General features: G+C 41.2%; 1 long non-coding RNA gene across 1 annotated transcript; it reads right to left on the bottom strand.

Annotated features, from left to right (window-relative positions):
* Positions 1-10,289: 10,289 nt before the first annotated feature.
* LOC131246244 (uncharacterized) lies at positions 10,290-17,562 on the bottom strand. The gene is made up of 9 exons (XR_009171259.1): positions 17,444-17,562; positions 13,278-13,332; positions 12,727-12,801; positions 12,490-12,623; positions 12,328-12,395; positions 11,983-12,103; positions 11,537-11,647; positions 10,961-11,187; positions 10,290-10,389 (listed from the first exon to the last, which is right to left on the bottom strand). It is a non-coding gene; the product is annotated as an uncharacterized LOC131246244 (long non-coding RNA).
* Between the last annotated feature and the right edge of the window lie 683 nt (positions 17,563-18,245).

The raw sequence follows: 18,245 nt of genomic DNA, 5'->3' as shown, positions 1-18,245 counted from the left end.
GAGATCAGGGTTCGAGTAGCCATGGTGAAAGTCCGTTATTGTGTGAATACGTGGGTGTGTGAGTGTGCGTGACAGATTACATACTACTGACCCTACACATAGTAGTAGAAATAAGCTCTCTTTATAAGGACTCCCATTCATTAGTGACCCCTCTAGTACTTGTAGGCCCACCATAATGTATGTGCTTTATCCATGCCATCCATTCATTTTACTAGCTCGTTTTCAGGCATGAGGCCTAAAATGAGTCAGATCCAAACCTCAGGTGGACCACACCACAACAAACGATGGAGATTGAACGTCCACTATAAGACTCGTATCCTACCCCGTATTGTTCCGTAGGCTTCCGCGGTCCTCCCTGTCAAATTCTGACAACCCACGATCCATAATTAGCAGTTACGCGCGATCTTAAGTTGTATCCCATATTCCAGAGTCGGCTCGACCCGAAACTTATACCTTAGCGACTGCGCTGTCGCCGTGGTTCCGACACCGCGTATTATACGCCAAGGCGATACCCAGGCCAGGAGATGTGGGCCCGCGTTCAATTCGAGAAAAACGCCGCGCGTTGCGAATATCTAGGGAATCTCTACTGCACCTCACATCAATCCATCAATCAATGTTAAGTACACAACCTTACCTAGCCCATCCCTTTCCCATTCCCCAAGTCAACTCTCTCTTACACAACCCATACCATTCCATTCATTTCTTACCACAAGTCAACAAGCACCATGCCCTCTCATCCCATCACTCCATCTCACCACTCCTCCCTCTCTCTCTCTCTCTCTCTCTCTCTCTCTCTCTCTCTCTCTCATTTTCTTACTCCATTCCATGCTACCATGAGAGCAACCGTCTAAGCTATCTCCATGAGAGAGAGCTAGTGTGGCCCACCTTCCTACCACCCAATCCCACCCTCCAAATCTCATCCACACCATTAAATCATGTTCCATGAAGCTCTAGGATGCCTTGGCAGAAGAAGGAAGAAGAGATCTTGAGGTGGGTGTTTTTCTAAGATTAAATTTATAATTTTTGCTTGGATTTGATGATTTGAGGGCCCACTTGTGGTAGGACCCATCTTGATGTATGATTTGTTTAAGGGGCCCATAGTGGCGGGGCCCCTCCGCTACTCCGATCTCTCTCTCTCTCTATATGTGTGTCCCACCAATGATGCATGCGTCTCATCCATGCTGTAGAGCCTACCTTAATGTAACGCCTCATCCAGGCCGTTCGTAGGACTAGACAATCAGGAAAGCACATATAGCAGCTGTCCATCTGGTGGGTCCCACACGTGTGGACCCATTGTGGTGCCTGTTCATCCACACCTCCACTTGGAGGTTGGAGGAGGATGGACGCTGGAGTACCTCCACTAGCTATACAAGCTCTGTTTTGAAGCCTGACATGAGGTATGTATTATACTCCAACCGCCCATGTGGGACCACTCCACACATGCTGCATGTGTGGAGGTGGCCCCACTAGAGGGATGCCTTGTATACTGTTCATCCATTTCCACGTGGTGGGCCAGAGACATGTGGGATCCACACCGTCTAGACACGTGGATGGTGTGTCCCACCACGAGGTATTGTTATATCCAAACTGTCCATTCACGTATGGATTTCACACGTGTCTGTGGCTCTGATCATAGGTATCATATCCTAACCGTCCATCTCTGTTATGGGCCAGATCCACACCGTCCAGCTATTTGGACGGTGGAGCCACACTGGTTGTACATCCTAGTCCACGGTGCATGTGGACCCCACTTATGGGAAAGCTGATTGGCTGATGTACCTTACATTAGCTATATAGCTGAAGTATTGACGTCAGCAAGCTGGTAGGGACCACCGTGATATATGTTTTCCATAACTAGGCCGTCCGTACGTGCAGGACGGTCCTGTGGGACCCATGTATGAGATATGTGTTGTATCCGCACCGTCCAGTGATCTGGACGGTGAGGACCATCATGATGAATTTTTGTAGTCACGTCGTCCAGGTGTTGATGTATGTATTAAATCCAAGCAGTACATAACGTGGGGCCCACCATGCTGATTGACGTCAACAAGTTCTAGGGTCCCACCTGATGTACGTTTTACCAGCAATCCACACCGTCCATGGCTTGTGTGTGGAGTCTAGGTGATGTGTGCTGTATATGCCTGCTGCTGGAGGGAAATTACAAATATCAGGTGGGCCACCACGTGGACCCACCTTGATGTTTGTGTTATGATCACACTGTCCATCTAAAGGACCCACCAGATATATGGATTTAAATTCACACTGTCCAGCGGTTCTGTGGCCCCACTTTGATTTATGCATCTTATCTAGATCGTCCAGACACCCAGCGATCCAGACCATCCAGATGGTGCTAACCCATCTGGTGCATGCATTTTATCTGCACCGTCCATTCATGGGTCCACCATGGCGTGTGTTTTATCCTTCACCGTCCAGCTATTTGGGACAGTGGGCCTGCTGTGGCACATGTGCCGTCCGCACCGTCCAGATGGTTAGATGGTGGGACCCACCTTTGATAAATATGTTGTATATCCGCACTGTTTATTAGGTGGACCACACTACAAATGCAGTGGAGGATTGAACGGCTACCATTGAAACCCTTTTTGGGTCACGGAAGTTTTGGATCTACATGACATTCATTTTCCCTCTTAATCCAGGTCTTTGTGACCTTACAATCAAACTGGATGGAGAATATACATTATGGTGGGCCCCACCTTGACGAATTTATGGCCCATCCATGGGGCCCACTCGGACGTATTTATGGCCCATCCCTGCGGCCTATTGTGATGTAATTGAGGCCCAGGTATGAGGCCCATTGTGTTGTGTATTAGTCCATGTGGTGAGCCCCATCTGAAGTATATAAGGCCATTATGTAAGGCCCGTCGTGATGTATTTGTGGCCTTTAAATCAGGCCCACGTGATGTATTTATGGCCCATCGATGCGGCCCGATGTGATGTATGAGGCCCATTGGTGCGGCCCACTTGTTGTATCTGAGGCCCATAGGTCGTGGCCCATTGAAATGTATTAATGGCCCATGTGATGGGGCCAACGCGTATTCGATGCCCGTGGGTCGTAGCCCATTGTGATATATATTAGGCCCATTGTTGTATATTCATGGCCTATTTGGCGAGGCCCATTGTGATGTAATTGAGGCCCAGGTATGAGGCCCAATATAATGTGTATTAGGCCCTTGAGTGAGGCCCATGGTGATGAATATTAGGCCCTTGTGTGAGGCCATGGGCCTACTATGATGTTTGGCTCTATGTGAGCCACTCCTTGGGAACAATGTTGGTTAAATGTCCACATTGCCGAGCGATGATGGTTAGATGTCCACATTGTGACCTTCCCTCGGCCTTGTTTGGCCAATTCCGATTTGTCGAGGCCGATTGTATAGGCCGATTCTGATTTGTTGAGGCCGATTATATAGGCCGATTTTCGATTTGTCGAGGCCGATTGTATAGGTTGATTCCGATTGTCGAGGCCTTCCGATTTGCCAAAGCTGATTATATAGGCCAATTCCGATTTGTCGAGGCCGATTTTCGATTTGTTAAGGCCAATTGTATAGGCCGATTCCAATTGTCGAGGCCAATTCTGATTTATCGAGGCCGATTGTATAAGCCGATTCCGATTTGTCGAGGCCGATTGTATAGGCCGATTCCGATTTGTCGAGGCCGATTGTATAGGCTGATTTTTGATTTCTCAAGGCCGATTGTATAGGCCGATTCCGATTGTCGAGGCCGAGTATCGAGGCCGATTCCGATTTGTCGAGGTCGATCGTATAGGCCGATTTCGATTTGTCGAGGCCCATTGTATAGGCCGATTTCGATTTGTCGAGGCCGATTGTATAGGCCGATTCCGATTTGTCGAGGTTGATTGTATAGGCCGATTCCGATTGTCAAGGCCGATTCCGATTGTCGAGGCCACGTATCGAGGCCGATTCCGATTGTCGAGGCTGCGTATCGAGGCCAATTCCGATTTATCGAGGCCGATTGTATATGCCGATTCCGATTGTCAAGGCCGAGTATCGAGGCCGATTCCGATTGTTGAGGTCGAGTATCAAGGCCAATTATATAAGCCGATTCCGATTATCGAGGCCAAGGATCAAGGCCGATTCTGAGTGTCGATTCTGATAATCGAGGCCGATTTCGATTGCTAAGGCCGATTGTCGAGACCTATATGATGAATATGCGACACATAGTTAAGGCCCATTGTGATGTGTATTCAGCCTGTGTGATGTATATGTAGCCCATGTTTAAGGCCTAATGTGATGAATAGGAGGTCTATGTGATGGGGCCCATTGTGATGTATTTGAGGCCCATGGGCAAGGCCCATTGTGATGTATTCATGGCCCATGGGCAAGGCCCATTGTGATGTATTCGTGGCCTATGGGTAAGGCCCATTGTGATATGTATTAGGTCCATAATGCATGACCCATTTGATGTATTTGAGACCCATGTGCAGGGCCTGCATGTCATGTATTTGAGGCCCATGAGCAGGGCCCACCTATTGTGTATATGTGGCCCTTGAGTAAGGCCTATTGTGTTGTATATTAGGCTTTTGTGTAAGGCCGTGGGCCCATTATATGTTTGGCTTTATGTGGACCATTCCTTAGGGGCAATGTTGGTTAAATGTCCACATTTCGAGGCTGATTGTTGATGTCGATTATTGATACACATTATGAGTATGTGATAACATAACATCATGATACATGCCCATATGTATAATCTGCATGTTTATTATGAGATGTGATTAACCCTTGCATATGCCATAGTACAGATGGTTTATGACTCCCTGATAGGTGGAGTTATCCCACATGAGCACACGATATGCACAGGATTGATGCATGATTGGACTACATGACTCATGCATCTTACATTGTGTGATTGTGATTACTGTACACCCTAGCGACATCAGGGCTGTGACCTCCACAAGCATTCATGGATGGCCAAATGGGACACCGAAAATGTTTGGTTCGAGCATCTGGGCACTTTGGATGTCCATGGGTGAAAGTCCATAAACCTTCGAGGCCAGGAGACGCCCCAACATCTAGACCAAGTGGATATATGAGCCCCCGAGTGCCGAATACCAGTAGGCCGCGTCTCCCACTGTATCGTGGTCGATTGGGAGGGAGTGTGGCCTTATCCGCCTGAGTGAGGGGGCCATAAGCTAGGCTGAGTTTGACCAGCTCCTAAATGGGTCCGCTATCGATGAGCTGAGTAGGTATTGATATACTACTGGTAAGTGGGTAGTGAGGTCTTTTCCACTTGCTGGGTTATGCGGTCAACTGGGGCGGTAGCCAGCTTGGAGTGTACTAGACTCCGGTGATGATCCTAGAGATGTACGGTGCTGATATGTGGACTTATTGTGTAGGAGTTGCATGCTCATTCATTTATTCACTATTCACTCGGGCTGGTGATGCGCAACTATTTGTTACGTGTACCTTCGCAATGGCCAGGATTTCGGTTGGGGTGCACGACTAACCTGAGATCAGGAGTTTACCACGTTGAGTCTGATATCCAAATTTAGGTATAGGACTGGTTTATATAGAAGTCCCTTGTGATGGACCCTATAGCCTGTGATACTACGTACTATCATCTCGAATTCACTCCAGGTTGTTTATTTCATTCGCATCACATATTGCATTGCATTCGCGGCATTTAGCATTTTAGGTTGCTATGTTTCTGCACTTATATGACCTAGACGGACTTAGCAGGATTTACATATTGCATTGTACCCTCACCATCTAATATTTGGCTATCTTTGGCTCCTCATTTGCATAACTGATTTATATTGCTTACTTTGATACTAGATGACTCATGTACTTGTCAGTATTTTTGTTTACTCTGATATTGTATGGCTTGTTCTTGTGTTACAAGGGTCTCTTGCTGAGTAGACTCCTGAGACTTCCTCCTTGTATCCTCATTGAAGAGACAGCTAGTTACCTGTTCCATGAATACCTTTTCGTCTGGCGCAGAGTTACTTAGAGATACCACCAATGTCTCCCAACTATCAGGCAATGAGCTAAGCAATAGCAGAGCCTGTAATTCATCATCCAGGACCATCTTCATAGCGGAGAGTTGGTTTAAAATATTGCTGACCTCATTCATGTGCTCAGCCACATAACCACTATTTTTGAACTTGAGATTCACAAGTCGTCGTATCAGGAAAATCTTATTGTCGGCTATCTTCCTCTCATACAGCCCTTGCAATTTCAACCATAGGCTACCGGCTGAGGTTTCCATAGACACATGGTGGAATACGAAATCGTCCAACCTTTGTCTAATAAACCTCACCGCCTTCCAGTCCAATTTCTTCCAATCATCATCTAACATATCCTTTGACTTTGTTGATATGCCTTGAATTAGAGAATACAAGTCCTTGCAATAAAGCAAGTCCTCCCTCTTAGCCTTCCATATGGTCTAGTTAGAACCATTGAGATTGATCATCCTTGATGAGCTACCTTCCATAATTCAGAACCGATCCCACTCCGATCAATGAACTTAGCTCTGATACCACTTTGTTGGGGGCCTTGCACAAAACCTTAGGATCTAGCTTCCTAAAAACACTAGAATTATGGGAAAATAAAGCAATGAAATAAATCAAAGCATAAACCACATGACACGAGATTTTTAAGTGGAAAACCCTGAAAGAGGTAAAAACCACGGGACCTCACCCAGATTAGCAATCCACTATGAAGTAGAACGTTACAACCGATTACAAGCACACACCGCTTGGATCAAACCTTCTTCACTCACGCATGAGTGGATAAACAATAAGACAATAACGAAAAAAATGGAGAGATCTCACCGATTATGAGCACGTAGAAGCGTTGAGATATCGAGTGCACAATAGATTACCTATATGATCATAACCTCCCTTCCACAAGCTTCCTCTCTCTCACCTTTGATAGCCCTAAACCCTTTAGCAAACCCTTGTAAAGTTTTAGGAAACCCTCTTGCATTACTTAGAAAAGCCGTAGGAACCCCTATTTATAGTTTAGGCAACTCCCTTTTGCATGGGTGCGAAAAACCGCTTCAAATTTTCGAATCCCGCACAAAATCGGACTAGAATCTGCGTAACCTCGACTAGTCGAGTAGAGTCCTCGACCGGTCTAGTAGACTCCTCGACTGGTTGAGCAGCGTGGAGGAATTAAATCAATTTGTCGCTGGACTTTGAGTTGAGCCCCACTCGACTGGTCGAGCGCCACCCTTGACCGGTCGACTAAACCAGGGAGAAAACCCTATCACTAACAAGCTAACCCAAAAAAAAAAAAAGTAGGTGGTGTGTGGTACACAAGCCTATCCACTTCCCTTCTCAGGACAGTTTTAGGCCACCCAAATTAAAAATTCATCTAGTCGGATCAGTGAGCTGGGAGAACGTGACCTCTCCTCAAACGGTTCTGATAGCCAAAAATGAGGCCCTTGGCTCACGGTGGACCATGCTCAAAACTTTCCCATATTAGGAGATCTTAGCCACCAATCTTGAGCCTATTTCTAATTGTGGACCGGTTCTTATTTAATTTTTCCCTTTCCCTGTGCAGGCCTCGGGATTTTCTTATTGAGAAAATTTTTGAAGCGTATCCACGGTAAGGCCCAATATATCAACGGTGTGGATAAATGAGAGATTAGCTCACTTATGGAAAATTCAAACCTGATTATTCTACCCAAAAACTTCAAAGGGTCATGTAATTCCTCAAGTTGATGAACTACCTTCGGTCTTTGATTATTATTCTTTCATTTAATTATTTATCATTCTAAACTTAGAATTCGTTGATGCCTTTTCTCTTGTAGAAGGGAGTAGAGTAGGCGAGGCCCTAACCCTGTGACCTATTGTCTGTTTTTGTTTTTTATAAGGCATTCTCCTAAAATTGAAATAAATCCAAATCTCAAGTCAATCACACCATAAGAAACAATGGTAATGGAACACCCATCATTTATAAATAATGTTTATTTGTTATCCAACTTTTTGAGAAGGTCACACGTGCCTGAATGAAGGGAAAACACAAATTTCAACTTGATCCAAAACTTTTGTGCCACCCAAGTGTTTTTAATGGTAGGCATTCATTCCCTACCATGTGGCCCACTTGAGATTTGGATTTGTTTCATTTTGGGGGACCATGCTCTAAAATTAGCTATCTTCATCATGGATATACAACACATATATTAAGGTGGGCCTCACGGTTAGGGCCTCACCTAATCATACTGGGGTGTAGAGAACAAAGATACGGAGAAGTGCAGGAGCGGATTAGGTGAGACCCCATATCCACCTAGATAGGTGGAACCCTAACTGTGGGCCTTACAATGATGTATGTGCCTTAAATCCACGTCGGCCAACCATTTTGAAGGCTCGTTTTAGGGCATGATTCAAAAATTGAAGCTGACTCAAATCTTAAGTAGGGCACAGCACATGAAACAGTCATGATTGAATCCCAACCAATTAAAACTTGATGAATTTCACCAGAATATTTGTTTTCCATTAAAAACTTAATGGATTTTACCAGAATACTTATTTTCCATCCAACCTTTTGATAAGGCCACAAATAGAGAAAGAGACTACACAAATATCATCTTAATCCAAAGTCTATATGGCCCACAAGAAGCTTTTAATAGTCAATCACCAGTCTCCTACACCATGGTCCATCTAGGATGTGGAGCTGCTTCATTTTTTGGATTATGCTCTAAAATAAGCTTTCAAAATTGTTGAACCATGTGAATTTAAGGCACATAATGACTGTGAGCCCTACAGTCAGTCCCACTAACTTGGGTGGATACAGCGTCTCACATAATCTGATCCTAATGTAGATGTTGCTCAACCCAAATCTGTCCATGTTTTCATGTTGTTGGCTGACATCAGCCTAAATATAGAAATTATGTTCAAAAGCTTAAAGTAGTGACGTTAAATAGATGGTCAAGAGAATACAGTCAAAGGTCCAGATTTACGGAGTGTCCATTACTCTAAGACCAGGATTTTGCAACTGATTTGTTATGGCATGATTTACCAGATGATTTTATTATTTAGAGGAAAACATTGCTGCATGGGACGGGATGGGTTTTTCTCATGACAATAGCCCTGAGCTCTTATGAAACTTGGGTTTTGGACGTGTATTACTAGTTGTTGTTCTTTTAGTCCTAGGCCAGCTTTTTATTTATTTTTTTAAGATAAAAATGCCATTTTGTCCGTCATTGTTTCGTATGGCGGTAGCTTGTCTAGAAAGTTTAAAAGTCATTTTCATAATTAAATCCACTACTTGGGAAATTTGACACTACACAAAATTTGTGGTTTTACGACGGACCAAATCCATCGTAAAACCAAATCAACGATAGATTTCGTCAGTTGCTGTTTACTGGGTCGTTTTTTTCCCAACGGATAAAATCCATCATTTAATTTGTGACAAATAAGGCCTGTCGCATATTACCGACGGATAAGATCTGTCGAAAAAAATAAAAAAAATCCGTCGCTGAAACTCGGAAAAAAGTGAGGTGGCATTTAAAATATTTGCGACGGATAAAGTCCGTCGCTAATATGAAGAGCGTCCCCGTCGTCGGTCTTGTTGAGAAATTAGCCACGGATTTGGTCAGTCGCTAAAATATCGATAAATTAAGAAATATATCATAAATTATTTATTTATTTGTTTGAATATTACACCAGAGTCGTTCAAAAAATAATTCACACGATTGTTTAATAAGAATCCTATTCGCAAAATTGGTAACAACTCGATTCGATAAAGAGGAAATGGCCCAAGTGAAGCTAACCTAAACAACTAAAAGTCTAGGCCATCCTATTCATGAATACAATTACGTGTATGCACAGTGGGTTTCTCACAAGTACACATGAAATAAAATTATAAATAAATAAAACTAAAAGATTGACAAAGAACAAAAATCATTTTAGCACAAAAACAAAACCATAGAGCTCACCTTTTTTAGCTTCTCATTCGAGGCTGAAATAGAGTGCCTACAAGAAAAATAGAGGGTCCTATCACTTATTGGGTGGATCCCATGTCTTCCACCAATGACAAGGCTAAAACCATAATGGACTACCAATCCAAAACACCATCTGAGTCAACAATCAACTCACCCATTACCAGGAAAAAATGCTTGCGTTAGGTACAAGAGCCGATATAACCATGGATTTCTTTCTGCCGCAGGTAAAGACAACCAACACTAATCTGCTACAATAGAGAACTATCAATGTCATCTCTATTTCTAGAGGGGCAAGAACATGCGGAGCGAAACAATGGAACAACATGAAGCTGAAATTCACGTAAATGCTAGGAGCAAACCTGGTTAGGCACCAAGTTCGATCACATGCAACTTCGATGTAATCTGTCCTGCATTGGTAGTCTTTGATGCAAAGCAAATAAGAGTCGAAGGGCTTCCATTTCCAGCAACCTTTGTACAGCATACAATAAATTAGAGGATGACAAGTCAAATAACAACAAAAAATTAAATGGCAACTAACCACTATATAAGAAATGGCAAGGCCAAGTTGAGAGTTTTAGTGAGTGTTAGGTTGTTAGTTTCTATATTTCTCGGCTTCAGTAATTTCTTAGTTATTACAAAGAAAACATGTTTGGTTTACACTTTTTTGTTGGTTTTTACATTCCCCAAGAATTCCATTCCCCAGATTTTACTCAAAAACTTGCCCCAGCTTTTACCAGATGTTTGAAACCATATAAGAGTTGGAAAGCATGCACATGCATCTATGAATGTGTACATCAACTCTTAAACTCGAATGGAAACTATGCATAAGATAATGACACATCAGGAAAAAAATGATATCACCACATGGACCATCAATAAAATGAGACCCATTCAACCCATAAGTACATAGAGCATGTAAACCACACTAGAAAAATGCAGCTAAACAAATATATCTAGCAATCGTTTAGTTTCACCAAACAAAAGCACATCTGCCTAAAGGGTGTAGTATATGAAAATGGATGCATTTGGAAAAGCATACCCGAAAACTGTCAAGACTGCACGGTTATTTGCCGAGTTGAACTGCCACCTTCAGCAATTTGCTGATGGAAACCTTTATGCATCAGATACTATCAGCTGCTGGGGCAATGAGTCCAAGCCATATACAGTAAGGACCCTCGATGCATCTTTTAAATCTAAGTTCCACCTTTTATTTACTCTCTGGTTCACAAATTTGCACAAGCTTTTCAATTTGCAAGGTTGGCAAACCTGAATGCATGAGAAATGAAGGAATAATCAAAAGATGGAAAGGGGAAAGTAAATAGAGACTTCATTTATTTGTATATTTATTTATTTTATCTATGAACCAAGGGCCTATTTGGGTGCCACTCAAATAATAGACCAAGTTTCAATTCCTCCTGCCCAAAAGTCAACCAATTTTAGATTCAAGATAAGAACCAAGGGCCTATTTGGGTGCCACTCAAAATAGAGTTCATCTCATTTTAGTATGATCTCTAATCCATAATTACAATTAACTAAAATGAGATAAATTCATTTTTAAGTGGCACCTAAACAAGCTCTAACATTTAAATTGAAGCGTGATCCATTCAGAACTTACCCTTTAAGATCTTGTCAAGTTCTCTTGACCCTGAAGTTATCTGAATGGTTTCAAGCCTCTATGCATGGAGTTGGCTAGCACTAGTAAAACCCATAGGAACCAGCTCTGAGGCTGTCAATAGATCAAGTAAATCAGCCCATATATTTTGTTATTTATTGATAAGGAGCAGTGTTGGTAAAGAAATTGAAAAGGAAATGAGTTTATATCAGTTTTATGTGAATTTTAAAGTTTTTAAAGTTTGACAAAGAGCATCATCATTAGCCCCATGTAGCTGGGCCAACATGCATAAGTTAACCTGTCTTGTTTATGCATGAGGCTATGGTTATGCAGCAGCATCAACATCCCCAATAAATGGTCGAAGATTCTATATGAGGCGTTCGTCAAATGTAGATGCTGAAAAGGAAATTATCATGTTCTAATCTCCCAATCAATGAATAATTACTTACCCTGCGGATATATGCAAACCAGCCAACTGCCTAGATCCTACACGTTCAAATGTCGTTCCTTATTCGAGGGCCTTCTTGATAGCATCCAACCACCATTGTCCATTAGCACTCCCCTCAAGTCCTACCAACAATCAGTAGAACAGTCAATATCTGTAACTAATTATGAGTACAGATTAAAAGTGAGATAAAGTTATGTTGCTCCTCCAATGCTCCAATACACATTGGGTAACACTCATCATATTAGAAAATATTTTCAAGCTATGCCTAAAGTGAAATGAAATTATGTATTACAAAAAAAAAAAAAAAAAAAAAAAAAATTAAAAAAGATCAACCAAAGATACACACCAAGAACTTCCTGATGTAGATGTTTCTCGGTTACAAACATTGCAGCAGAAAGCAAAGATTGGGTCATCCTGCAGACATGGAAATGGTCGGCATAAGATATTTGCCAAGACATTAATTACTTTACAAACTAAAATACATAATGTGCCAATGCTCAGCCAGAACCTTGAAACATCAATTTCATTCAACTCATTGCCTCTTGTTGTAATGAACTCAATGACAGCCTGAATTGCACCTTCTGCTGACTGCTTCACTTTATCACATATAGCAGCAGTGCATCCATGCATGGTGATTACAAGCTGCACAAAATCGATAAGAGAGAGAGCTGCTCAAATTGAACTTCATGCAAATCAACGGAAACAAGAATAAAATAAAATAAGATAAAATGAAATAAATCCTTACCTCATCTTTGGTTAGCAAAATGCAAACAGAAGAAACAACCCTGTTGAAGACCTCCAACTAATCAATAGAAGCATCCTACAAAAGAAATTTTAAAAGATATTTTCATGCATGATAATGTTTCTCTGCAACATTAGCAGAATAAGCTTATTCTACAACTAGTCAGATTCCTCAGTGACATTTGTAGAATAAGCATATTCTACAATATGTGTGGAGCCCATCATGATCTGTGCAAGGTTCCATTGTCCATCCATCATGTGCGCCACCCCCCCCCCCCCCCATTTTCCTTTTGGAAGACAAAAATCAGGCTGACCCAAAACTCGGTATTGGACATGCAAAGAAACATAAAGTGCCCTACCACCTAATGCACATTGGTATAGAACTCAAGTGTCCCGCAATCTGATGCACATTGGGATAGAACTCGTCCATCCACCACAAAGCCAAAACACTCAAACATACCAATTCATAATATTTTTTCTCAAAATTATACTGCTTAATCGTTAAATATCATGAAGTTTCTTGATGATAAAGATTTTGAAAGGAAAAAGACTAACCAAAAAAATGAAGAAATTCTGATTCTTCTTTCCTACTCCCTCCAACTAACAACAGCTGAAAAAAAGAGGGTGTGCATATGGGTCCCACATGTAGATGTAAAATAAGCTTATTCTACAATAGTTGTAAAGGAACAAGCCGCAATGAAAAACAAAACTGAATTAATCAAAACGCTATCTTCAAAATACCTGCAGCAAAAAAATGTTCACACATTCTTTCTTCTCCTTTCACAAGTCACAATTGTGCAGCAATCATACATGCAAGTGTAGAACAAATGTTGGAAATAATCTGATAAAAAACCTATATTCCGTCATTTTAATCTTACAGCAATGTACAACAAGGCTCCGGCTCCCATTTGAGTTAAAGAATTTGACCCGAGCTTTCGCCATAATGGGTGAGGTACTCACTTAGAACCGGGTGCATGCTTCCCATTTGAGTTAAAGAATTTGTCCCCATTTCAGCCATGTGCTTGGATAACCAAGCATGATAACCAAAAATCTACCTTTCCACCAAGCATGATAACCAAATATCTAACCAAAAAAATGCATACATGCATTTAGACAACAGTCGAACTTCAACAAGGAGTAGGTTATAGAATATTTCAACTTTGATTGGTTGATAGGAACCTTATCTGTGATTACTTTCCTAACTATTTCTTTGTTGGCCCCCAATTGAAAGATGTACGATTTTTCCCATCTGGGAGATTTTTGGTGCATGGAGTGTTCATACTTCATACTGACATCTATAATATCAACAATTTGGATCATTGAGAAATAGGCCCCACTTGTACAAAACTGAAAACCTGAGCAGTACCAAACAGTCTTAATCTGTAACTGTAAAATACCTCTACTCAAAATACTCTCTACTAATTCAAATCATGGCATAGTAAAGTAGATCCAAGGTAATAGAGAAGCAAACTAAAATCATATATTCACCTAATGATTCTTTGAGCATTATGAGCACACATGAAAGTCATTTCTACACGTTTAATAGGCTATGTTAAATATTAATTGTTTTCATGCCCAACAGTCCTATTGCCACAAACAAGTGTCCACAAACAAGCTCATTCCCATGGCTGATTGCAGCTCATTTCAATGGTCGATCACGGCTCATTTCGGTTAAAACACCTGATATGTTATTGGATCAACAACAATTCTTTCTTCTTCTTTTTTTTAACACACGCACGCACGCGCACACACCCCACACACTCACGCCTTAGTGGAATTTCACCACCTATGGGTACTCGAACCCTTGACCCGGTGTTGAAACTCCTGAGAGGCAAGAGTAAGGACATTTGTTGCATATGTATCCCAATTTCTCTTAATCTTTCATTTGCTAAAACTCATTTTTTACATGCTTATTGATCTCTGAACTGACTAACAGATTTTTAATGATTTAAATAGGACTGCACATTTAATCATCTAAAGTTCAGATCAACCATGCATTGTCCAAGTCGTTCAAATGTTGTCCACGATCATCAACAACAAAAGGTTTCTTCCTTCCATATCTGGCTTTCATCTTAAATTATAGCTGGTTTTGGGTCAGATGATCTACATGTTGTCATTTTAATTGGATTCTCCAAAACTCAGGCCCATAGCAAACAATGAAAATCCACTGGGACCTCTAAATTCACGTGGGCTAAATTAATTTTTATTTTTGGGGCATCCAAATTTCATGGTGGGGTAACTCTTTTTTGTGGTAGACAAACATCACAGTGGACCCCGTGTCAGCCCTTGTAGAATAAGCTTTTTCTACAAGGACTTGCGGAGGAGCCAACCCATGAGAGTTCAATGGTATTTTCCAAATTCTTTATTCATTTTCTAGTGGCCATTTTGGTAGACACCAAAAATCATCAGTTCATTACATTCTAGTTGATTGTAATTTTGCATGAGTGTTGGCTATCATGATAATTGGTAATTCATACCAAAAAGAAATATGATCTCTAGTGGCAAATTTGTATTACCATTTAAACAATGTATCCTCCATTGATAATATATATATATATACATATATATATATATATATATATATATATATATATATATATATATATATATAAGTTCTTTATTTTCATTTACATTCGTAAATACATTCATCATCCATCCAACTATTAACAACATTTACAAAAACTAAAAGGAAAATCCTCAGGAAGAAACTCACAAGGTAGTTAAAGATGATAAGTTCCCCAAAAAGGGTGGCAATTGTCCACTTAAGTTATTAAAAGACAAATCACTACACCAAGAAATATGTTAGCATCAGCATATAAATATTGGAAAACAAAAGGTTTCCAACTTTAGAAAGACATTCTTGCAAATTAATTAATCCAGTGAGGCCCTAAAAGACATCCGACAATTCTCCACTTAAAAGATTACCATTCAGCGACCTAGGAGAATAAAACAATCAAGACCATCAGTGAAAAGAGCAAAACAAAACAACTCAGACTAGTATGATGGATAAAGAAAATGAGAAAAAAGAAAAATAAAACAATCAAGACCATCAGTGAAAAGAGCAAAACAAAACAACTCAGACTAGTATGATGGATAAAGAAAATGAGAAAAAAGAAACACCATCACAACTGTGCAAAAAAATGAAGAAGTTTCAGTACACCAGGAGCATCCTACAACACAAAATCACACCCGAGCTAAGCCCTACCATCAATAAATAAACAAACCTTGGATATAATCTCCTTAGCCATGGACTCAAAGATCCATTTCATTGCTTGTACCTTTTTTATATTTAAAGCTATATCTGTTGACTTGCAAGAAGTTGTTGCGGTATCTTCGAGTTTTTTAAATTCTCATAAAAGATGCATACTTTTGAATGGTGTCAAACTGCACTTGTTCTATACAGGGAAGATATATGAGATTGGAGCCTCTAACATCAGCAGCTTGAAGGGCCATAGCAAGAGGAGAAACAAATGCCTCAATGACTTTATTTCCCTCTATGGAGCTATGCCTCTTGTATCAACAAATGTGAAAGCAGTAGATGCAAAGCATGAATGGTTCTGGTAGCCTTCTCTTCCTCCTTGCAACTTTTCAGCTCTTACCATTCATCTCCTCTTGGAGCATGCCCGGGATCTCGGCAACATGTCTCTGAATGGAAATACCTCTATCATTTCGAATGGGTGAAGCATCAGAGATATCACTTCAACAGGGTATGTACTACTGTTTTGCTGTTGTAGAAGCTTGGGCACTTATATTGTCATGAATATTTTGAAATGAGGTTGATTTTCTTTAAGATATTCATGATGCAAGCATTACGGCAACTTTTTTTTTTTAATCAAGTGTTTCTATTTATCTGCGGTCTTAGTTGTGAAAGATCGAGTAGTTGGTTAATGCTTTTATTTATTGAAATCTTGTGGATGCAGACATGATATATGTATTTCTTTTTTTAACATGTATTTAAGCTTATGTATTATGCCCTCCAGGAATGGATTTAAGAGAACTTTTAGGGGAAAATATAACTTCCACCCAGTGTGCAGGTTAACTGTGGTGTTGTGACCATTGACCTTGTAAACAAAAACCCTAGTTGCAATTTGGTGTGGTTGGACCTGAAACAGTCTTTGTTGTATTTGAGGGTTATTCTCTGATTATGAATGGAACTTCCACTCACTTCTATGAATTTTTGCTATCGTGTTCAACTGAATGTTGAAAAACAGATTTTAATCATCCTGTGTGCTAAACGAAAATTGGAAAGGTGGAATTTGAGAGATCTGAGAGCTAAAATATTTACTACCAAGGAAGCTCCCTTTATTAAAACTAGCTGTACCTGACTAGTCCTGATTTTTCACAGGCTTGTAAAGGCAAGACACGAACTTGAGACCTGATTTCTTGATGGACCTGTAAATGACGCCCAGATCGTGCTGCAGGTATTCACTGTGAACAGCGTGTGACGAAATGTGAACTCCCTCAGGTTAATAGGCTACACGATCCAAGGCTCATAACAGTTCCAAATCCACGCTCCCAAACAGGCCCTTAGGGTCATTTGGCACCGTGGATTCCAATCATGGGGGTTCTGAATCCAGGGGGTTTCCAATCAAGGGGATTTCCAATCATGGGGGTTCCGAATCCATCAGGTCAAAACAAAACTTAAAAGTGGGCCACGCCACAGGGGAACAGTAGGAATGAGAACCACCACTATCAATCGATTGACAGAGAGAGAGAGTTACCTCAATGTTCGTGGAGAGATCGACGGGAAGAGAGAGAGGTGGGAGAGATCTGTAGGGCCGGCGCTGGGAGAGGGACAGACGGAGAGGCGAGCATATGTGAGGGAGAGAGAAACAGAGAGGGTTTAGGTTTGGCGAAATGAAATGAAGGGAATGGGGTGGCTGACGTCAGCAAGTTCTGTGGGTCCCATCATGAGGTATGTGTTATATCCAAACCGTCCATCCCACTGGCGAGATCGTCAAAAGGCTTGAGACGAAAAATAAGACAGATCTAACTATCCAGTGGACCACACTGAAAAAAGCAGTGGGGAATTGAACGTCTACCATTGAAATCCTTTTGGGGGTCACAGGAGCTCTGGATCAATGAAGGGAATGGGGTGGCTGACGTCAGCAAGTTTTGTGGGTCCCATCATGAGGTATGTGTTATATCCAAACCGTCCATCCCACTGGCGAGATCGTCAAAAGGCTTGAGACGAAAAATAAGACAGATCTAACTATCCAGTGGACCACACTGAAAAAAGCAGTGGGGAATTGAACGTCTACCATTGAAATCCTTTTGGGGGTCACAGGAGCTCTGGATCAATATGAATTTTATTTTTTCTCTCTTCATCCATGTCTTTGTGACCTTATGAACAGATTGGATGGAAAATAAACATTATGGTGGGCTTAGAAAGGTTTCAACGGTGGAAATCATTATCTTTCAGTGTTTCCAGTGGTATGATCCACTTGATCATTGGATATGCTTCAATTTTGGGATCAACCCCTTAAATTAGATGGAAAAACTGATGGACGTCTTGGATAGACT

The sequence above is a fragment of the Magnolia sinica genome, chromosome 5 (genome assembly GCF_029962835.1).
Source record: "Magnolia sinica isolate HGM2019 chromosome 5, MsV1, whole genome shotgun sequence".
NCBI lineage: Eukaryota > Viridiplantae > Streptophyta > Magnoliopsida > Magnoliales > Magnoliaceae > Magnolia > Magnolia sinica.
This window is presented reverse-complemented; position numbering and strand designations above follow the sequence as displayed.